Below are 8,592 nucleotides of genomic sequence, written 5' to 3' on the forward strand. Positions count from 1 at the left end.
ACACCTTGTTATCTCAGATTCTCCAGCATCGGCAGTTCCCACTATCAGCGAATTATTTATCTTTTCCTGTATTTTCCTGTTAATATCTTGTAATACTTCACTCAGATAACTCCTGAACTTTCAACATTCTAGCAAGAACAGGCCTCATTTGTATAACAAAAACAGAAATTGCTCAGCAGGTCTGGCAGCATCTGTGGGAGAGAAAGCAGAGTTAATATTTCGGGTCCATTAACCCTTCTTCAGAACTAACTTGCCTGATCTCTCCTCATACCTTCAAAGCAGAAGAAACTAGAACAGATGACAGAACACTGAGATCAGAAAATGCTGCAGCAGCAGTGAAGTTGGGAGTCTCTGTCAGTGGAGAATTGTACCAAGAATGCTGCTCGGTGAATTGCTGTCACTGTTCCAGTGTCTGGATAAGGCTGACCAGTCAGTGAGCTGGAGATGTATTGTTCAACAGATAAAACCAGACAGCAGATCAGCAGCAGATTAAAACAAGTTCAGTTGTAACAATGCCATACCAGGGATGCCAATAAAAGCAAGGATGGTGTAGAACACCTTCTCCACATTTTGAATTAGTCAATGCATTTTTCTGTGCGAGGTGATCTGTCCCTTCAAGCAGCTGACAAGCTCCTTGTTTGAAAATCTGAGCTGATACATTTCCGGAGACGTTGCCTTATACTGTGTGGAAGCTTCTTGTGGAGATCGAAGTTACAAAGTTGCTCAGCTTTGTTGCTGTTTTCTGAACTTCTGTAAATGAGCAACTAACTACAATAACAAGTTTAATCCCAATTACGAAGGAGTGTTGCTGCTCAGTACATTATAAAGAAATAACAAAAACAGAATCTGGAATCTGCCAGCAATAACACTGTCCACACAAACACATTGAACCCCATCCCGAGATCACAAATTATTTTAACCAATGCTGCAGAGACAGTTTATTCCAAGTGTGAAAACATATCTCAGAGCTGTCCTTCTGTACTCTAGGGTAGGAACTGCCCTCTTTAAACAAGAACATTTCACTCACTGATTGAAAGGTGATTCTTCTCACACACTGAATGTGTGCATTGCTGCCGAGGTCAGCATTTAGTCCCCATCCCCATGTCCCAGGATCTGGAGTCACATGAAGGATCAAGTGAGAACATCCTGCCTTTCTTGAAGGAAGAGGACTCAGTGAACAAGATGGGCTTTCAACAATGGGGACATCGCTGACCTCACTCTTACTGATAGTGTGCACTGACAATGCATGCTTATTGGTGATTCAGCAATGATGTTTCAATGCTCCTCTGATTGCTGATGGCTGATTGATATTAGGGTTTAAAGCAGAGGTGGCTCAGTGGTCAGCACCACTGCCTCACGGCGCCAGGGACCTGGGTTCAATTCCACCCTCAGGCGACTGTGTGGAGTTTGCACATTCTCCCCGCGTCCGCGTGGGTTTCCAGTTTCCTCCCACAGTCCAAAGATGTGCAGATTTAGGTGGATTGGCCGTGCTAAATTGCCCGTAGTTTTCAGGGATGTGTAGATTAGATGAGTCATAGGGGAATCAGTCTAGGTGGGGTGCTCTGAGGGTCGGTGTGGACTTATTGGGCCGAAGGGCCTGTTTCCACACTGTGGGGATTCTATGATTAGGTTGTGTATCACACATACACCTGGTCCAAGCTTTTAGGCTCAAACTTATCAGGGTGTTCTGAATAAATCCCAACATATTTGGAAACAATACAGCAATGCTGTGTGAAAAGAGAGTACAGATAGTTTGGCAAAAAGGCTTTAGTTGATAGAGGACATGCTTGCCATGGATAATAGACCAGTTACATGATGACTGACAGTTAACTGCCAAGATTAATTTAACTTTGAACCTGGCAAGTTTACTTTGATTGTTTATAGCACTGTCCTGAAGAATGAACCAGATAGTGTTTGTTAAATTGGAACAGGAACATTGCATGTATTTTCCTTTTGTCTGTGTGACTCTGTAAGCCCTGTTGCTTGCAAGATGGAAAATTTGATTAAACATGTCTCTTTTAAGCAATACTCAAATTCTCGTCTGTCAAACAATTATTGACAATAGGGTGGCTTTTGGATGACTGTGTGGAGTTTGCACATTCTCCCTGTGTCGGTGTGGGTTTCCTCCGGGTGCTTTGGTTTCCTCCCACAGTCCAAAGATGCGCAGATTAGGGCAGCTTGGCCATGCTAAATTGCCCCATAATGCCCAGAGATGTGCAGGTTAGGGTGGATTGGCTGTGCTAAATTGTCCCACAGTGTCCAGGGACGTGCAGGTTAGGGTGGAATGGCCATGCTAAATTGTCCCATAGTGCCCAGGGATGTGTAGGCTGGGTGGGTTAGCCATGGGCAATACAGGGTTATAGGGATAGGATAGGGGATGGGACTGGATGGGATGCCCTTTGGAGGGTCAGTGTGGACTCGATGTGCTGAATGGCCTCTTTCTGCACTGTAGGGATTTGATTCTATTTGAATTCTAACATTGGTAATTGTGACAATGTAAAATTCAGAACTTTCATAACTGTTTTTGCTGAAAAGAATCAGTAATAACACTTTTCGGAATAAATTGCTCCCAGAGATAAAGGGACAAGGAATTAAAAACCATCTCTGGAAACAGAAGGACTTCATGCTCCATAAATAAACTCTTTGAGAACTGGCCAAAGGCATTAGTGATTGTCCAGTAGAAGAATTTAAGGAGTTAATGGCCAGGCAGGCTGTGTTTCCAACAAACAGCTAACACCGACTGTGACAAGGAGCAGAGACACAAGGTTGAGAGCAGCTGACTTTCACTCCCGGTAAGCTACTGACTAGGTGACCTCAGAAGTGTCACAAATAATGTCACACCACAAGCTTAACAAGATAGAAAATCCAATAAAAATTCAACTTCTTCAGCAGAAGAACTCCACGGAACAACACCGTACAAGAATCAAACCCTGGACATATCCAGAGACAGATGCTGTTGGTTGGAATTGTAGCTAAATTCCACCATTAATCAGATTACAGCTGTTTTCTACGAGGCTTAATTTGTTATGTGAGGGATCTTGTTTTGCCTGCTCCATGCAATAAATTTTAAATCATTGCTTCAATATTTTATTGCCTCTGAGATTCCTTAATAAGTAGCCGAATTAAAGGCAACTTCTGGTAATTTACCCACAGCACTATGACTGTCATACTTACTGATAACTGCATTGATGCATCTTTGTCCTTTCTGTCCTTGTGATGTAACCTGCAATAATTTTATTGTTGCATATTCCAGTAAACGTGCATTTCTGTACCAGTGTGTGTCTCTAGCTGTGCTCCAAATAAGCATAGAATTAGCCGCAGAAGTTATCCATTCAGCTCCTGCAGCCTCCTCCACTGTTCAGTACATTCATGGCTGATCTCATCACTTCACATTCTCACTGAAGCTGGAGAAACTTTTAGCTCTGTTTTACCATGAATTTATCTACCTCTGCCTATCAAATATTCAACATCTCTGTATCCACTGCCGGCTGAGAAAGAATATTCCAAAAACATCCTCTGAGAATGTCTGAGAAAGAGAGCAAGCAAGAGAGAGAGTGAGAGTGAGCAAGAGAATGATCAAATGAGTGAGTGAAAGAGAGAGTGAGTGAGTGCAAGTGAGAAAGAGAGAGTGAGCGAGTGCAAGTGAGAAAGAGAGCACGAGAAAGAGAAAGTGGGACAGTAAGTGAGAGTGTGAAAGAGACAAAGAGAGAGAGAGTGAGCAAGACATGGAGAGAGTGAGAGAAAGCGCAATTGAGAGAGTGAGTGAGTGAGTGAGAATGAGAGAGAGCATGCGAGAGAGAGAATGAGTGGGAAAGAAATTGAGAGAGACAGAGCAGAAAAAGAAAGTGTGATTGAGAGGGAGAGCAAGAGAGCAAGTCTGAGTGAGAATGATAGAGAAAACAAAAAAGAAAGAAAATGAGGGAGACTGCATGAAAGAGAATGAGTGAGAGAGAACAAACAAACAAGAGAGATTGAGCAAGGAAGACAGAGAGCCAAAGACAGACAGAGCATGAGAGAGCGAGCAGAAGAGAGAGCAAGTAAGTCGAGACAGCGATAGAGAGTGCGATAGAGACAAAGAGAGAGCAAGCAAGTAGAGAGCGTGAGAGAGGGTGTGAGAGCGTGAGAGGGAACGAGAGAGAGATCATGAAAGAATGAGTGAGAGACAGAAAGTAAGTAGAGAGAGCGAGAGAGAGCATGTGAGTCGAAAGACAGAGCACAAATGAGGCAACAGAGCGAAGGAGTGAGTGAGCAACAGAGCAAGTGAGAGAGTGAAAGAAAGAAAGAGAAAGAGAAACAGAGCAAGTGAGAGGGAGAGTGAGTAAATAGAGAAAATGAGAGACAGCGCGAAAGAGTAAGTGACAGTGCGAGAGAGAGTGAATGAGGTTGAGAGAGCAAGTGAGAGAGAAAAAATGACAGAACAAAAGATAGATAGAGAGACTGAGTGACAGGGGAGGGGTGGATTTGAGGGGCGAGGGGTTGGGGTAAACAGGAGAAGTACCAGGCCGGGGCAGGTAATGGGGGGTTGGTGCCCTGCCCTGGTCTGCTCTCTCAGCTGGGGTTCGGTAGCGAGTGTGAAATGGGGAAGGTCAGATGACTCTAGTTGGAACTGTTTATCAGAGGGGGCTACCACTTATTTGGAAGCTCATAGTCTGGCAAAGAAAAAGTATCTAATGGGAAAATACGGGATAGGATAAAGGGCAAGTAGGTATTAACCGGCAAAAGTAATAATGTCCCAGTGCAAAACTGACTGACAAAGTCTCAGATTAAAAAAAAGGACATGCCCAAACAATAACACACTAAAGGATCGACATCAGCAACAGGCAATGGAATTACATCAGCATTGGCAAGGAACATTCACACCACACAAATATCAGGCAATGACCATGAGACAATCTAGTCATCTAATTGCACAACTAACTACTGCCCCTCAACATTTACTGAACCCCCACTATCAACATCCTGGGGGTTACCATTGACAAGAAACTCACCACATAAATACAGTGGCTACAGGATAAAGTCAGTATCGCGGGCCTCCCATGAGAGTATCTGGTGCTCCAAAAAACATTTAATGGCCTTTTGGTACTATTGCTGCATTGTTAACCCAGAAACCAGTGTAATGTTCTGGGGAATCTGGGTTTAAATAGCACCATGTCAGATGGTGGCACTTGAATTCAATAAAAATCTGGATTTAAGGGTCTACTGATAACCATGCACTACTGTCCAGGGGGTAAAAAAAACCCCATCTGCCTCTTTAGGGAAGGAAATCTGCCATCCTTACCTGGCCACCATGGGACTAGGGTGGCTCAGTGGTTAGCACTGCTGCCTCACAGCACCAGGTACCCAGGTTCGATTCTGCCCTTGGCCACCTTTCTGTGTGGAGTTTTCACGTTTTCCCCATGTCTGTGCAGGTTTCCTCCCACACTCCAAAGGTCTGCAGGTTAGGTGGATTTGCTATGCTAAATTGCCTTGTAGTATGCAGGGTGGGTGGGTTAATCATGGTAAATGCAGGGTCATGGGGATAGAGTGGGATGCTGTTCGGAGGGTTGGGTAGATGTAATGGGCTGAATGGCCTCTTTCCACTCTGTAGGGATTCTATGACTGCAGACCCACAACAATGTGGTTGACTCTTATCTCCCTTCTGGGCAATAAATACTGGTCTGACCAGTGACACCAACATCCCATGAATGAGTTAATAAACAAAATTCAGCCCAGACTATTGGCCAAGGCAATGGTTCCTTCAAACTGAGCTGGGCTTCCCGCGGCAGGGTGCTTATGCTTAACAGGTACCGAGTACGTACGGCAGAATGAGAAAAGAAAGGAGGCCAGTCATCAGGAAACAAATGGGTGAATGCATTGAAACAGACAGGACTAAGGATGGTGGTTGCAGTGTACATGAATGATCTAGACATGGATGGAGGAGGTTTGATCAGTAAGGTGGCAGATGACATGAACTTGCTTGCGTGGGAAGTAGCAAGAAGGAAAGCCTTAGATGGGGCAGGGCTACAGCAATCATGGAAATTGTGAGCTGATATATTTGGGAGGGTGAACAAGGTGACGGAGTACATGATGAATAGTAGGAGCCTATGAAGTTCAGAGAGTCAGAGAGAACCTGCTGTGCATTTCCATAGATCCGTGATAGCAACAAGGCTGGTGAACAAGGAGGTTAAAAAAGCATAAGGGATACTTGCCCATACTAGTTGAGGTATTTATTACAAGAGCAAGGTTAGGCCACAGCTGGAGTACAGTTACAGAGTCCTATAGCACGGAAACAGACCCTTTGGTGTGGAGCAGATGTTGCAGTTAGGGCAATGGTGCGCTCTTCCTGCCAGATGTGGGAGATCAGGGAGCAATCTCATGGCCCTGACGACTATGTCTGCAGGAAGTGTCATCGACTGCAGCTCCTCACAGACTATGTTACAGTTGGAGTGACACTTGGACACATCAAGGAGCTTACAGCGGGCAGAGAATGTAATAGACACTAGTTATAGAGAAGTGGTTACACCATGGGCTCAGTCAGGTAGATGGGTGACTGCCAGGAGAGGCAGGCAGGTAGTGCAGAGTCTCTTGTGGCTATTCCCCTGTCTAACAGGAATACCCTTTTGGATGCTGTTGGGGGAATAACCTCTCAGGGAAGTGTAATAGCAGCAGCCAGGCTTGTGACACCACAAATGGTTCTGCTGTAGAGCAGGGTTGGGCAAGATCCAAGCAAGCGATAGTGCTGGGAGACTCATTGGTTAGGGACAGAGACAGGTATTTCTGTGGGCGCGTTGAGACTGCAGGATGGTGTGCTGCCTCCCTCCTGACAGGGTCAAGGACATCTCTGAGCGGTTGCACAAAGTTCTTAAGGCGGACGGTGAGCAGCGAGAGGTTGTGGTGCATGTTGGTACCAATGACATAGGCAGAAAGAGGGGATAAGGTCCTGCAGAGTGAATACAGGGAAGTAGGAAAGAGGCTGAAAAGCTGGACCTTGAGGGTAGTAATCTCTGGGTTACTGCCAGTGCTGCATGCTAGTGAGGCAAGGAATAGAAAGATAGGACAGACGAATGCTTGGCTAAGGAGCTGGTGCAGGGGGTAGGGTTTCAGGTTCTTGAAATTGGGACCCTTTCTGGGACAGAGGTGACCTGTAGAAGAGGGATGGGTTGCATATAAACTGGAGGGGAACCAACATTCTCACAGGGAGATTCAGTGGTGCTACTCAGGATGATTTAAACTTGAGTGGCAGGGGGCTGGGAATCAGAGCAGCATGTCAATGGAGGGATTGAAATTAAGTTGATGTTAGGACCAATAAGTCAAAAAAGAAAGGACACAGGGACAGGTAAATGAACACAATGGTATTAATCAGCTGAAGTGTGTTTATTTCCATGCCTGGAGTATTATAGGTAAGGCAGATGAGCTTAGAGCCTGGATCAGTACAAGGGACTATGATGTTGTGGCTGTTACAGAGACCTGGTTGAGAGAGAGAGACAGAACTGGCTGCTCAATGTTTTAAGGTTTCATTATTTTAGACAAGATAGAGAGGAAAGTAAAAGTGAAGAAGGAGAGTTGCATCACTAATCAGGGAGAATGTTACATCTACACTCAGGGAGGACATACTGGAGGGCTCATCCACTGAGGCAATATGGGTAAACCTCAAAAATAAGATGGGTGTAGTCACTATGATAGCATTATACTATAGGCCCTCCAACAGCCGCCGAGACATTGAGGAACAGATATTTAGGCAGATTATGGAAAGATGCAATAAAAACAGAGTTTTATCAGTGACTTTAACTTTCCCGATATTGACTGGAACTCCCTTACAGCAAGAGGCAGAATTTGTTGCAGTGGGAGAGCATTTTGGAAACAGTGATCACAACTCCTTAAGATTTAAGATAGCTAGTATCAAGGAGAAGTCAGGACCTTCTGACAAGGTATTAAATAGAGAGATGGCAAATTACATCAGTATTAGACAGGAGCTAGGGAGTGTTAATTGGGAGGAGCCGTTATCAGCAAGCCTACATTCGACATGTGGGAATTATTTAAAGACCTGCTGATGAGAGTTCAGGACTGGTATGTTCTAGTAAGGAGAAAGGACAGGTATGGCAAGGTAAGAGACCCTTGGATAATGAGGCAGGTTATGAATTCAGTCAAATGGATAAAGAAGGACATGTAAAGTTGTGGAAGCTAAAATTGGACAGGGCCAGTGAGGAATATAAAGAAAGAGGAAAGAAATCAAGCAGGGAATTGGGAGAGCAAGAAGTGGGTATGAAATGACCTTGGCAAATAGGGTTAAAGAGAATCCCAAGGCATTTTATATATACATTAAAAACAAAAGGATAACGAGAGAGAATAAAGGAAGGAACTTTTGCTTGGAGGCACAGGATGTGGGCGAGATCCTAAATGAGTACTTTGTATCTGTATTCACCCAGGAAAAGGATAATGGAGGACAGTGAGATTAGTGCGGACCATGCTAATATGCCACAGCATTTTGAAATCAATAAAGAATAAAATATGACAGGGCATGTCCACAAAGGTCCAAACACTTTTTCTTGATTATATAGAATCGGTGGTTTGCTTTCTCAATGTAAAAGTGCCCCAATCTGAGCGTGGGGAGTA

At 44.5% G+C, this 8,592-nt stretch overlaps 1 long non-coding RNA gene across 1 annotated transcript in view; it reads right to left on the reverse strand.

Annotated features, from left to right (window-relative positions):
• Positions 1-8,592, reverse strand: part of LOC125487973 — a 10,955-nt gene that overhangs the window by 1,353 nt on the left and 1,010 nt on the right. The gene's annotated exons all lie outside the window — the stretch shown is intronic.

This window comes from Rhincodon typus, chromosome 48, assembly GCF_021869965.1.
Source record: "Rhincodon typus isolate 14 chromosome 48, sRhiTyp1.1, whole genome shotgun sequence".
Lineage (NCBI taxonomy): Eukaryota > Metazoa > Chordata > Chondrichthyes > Orectolobiformes > Rhincodontidae > Rhincodon > Rhincodon typus.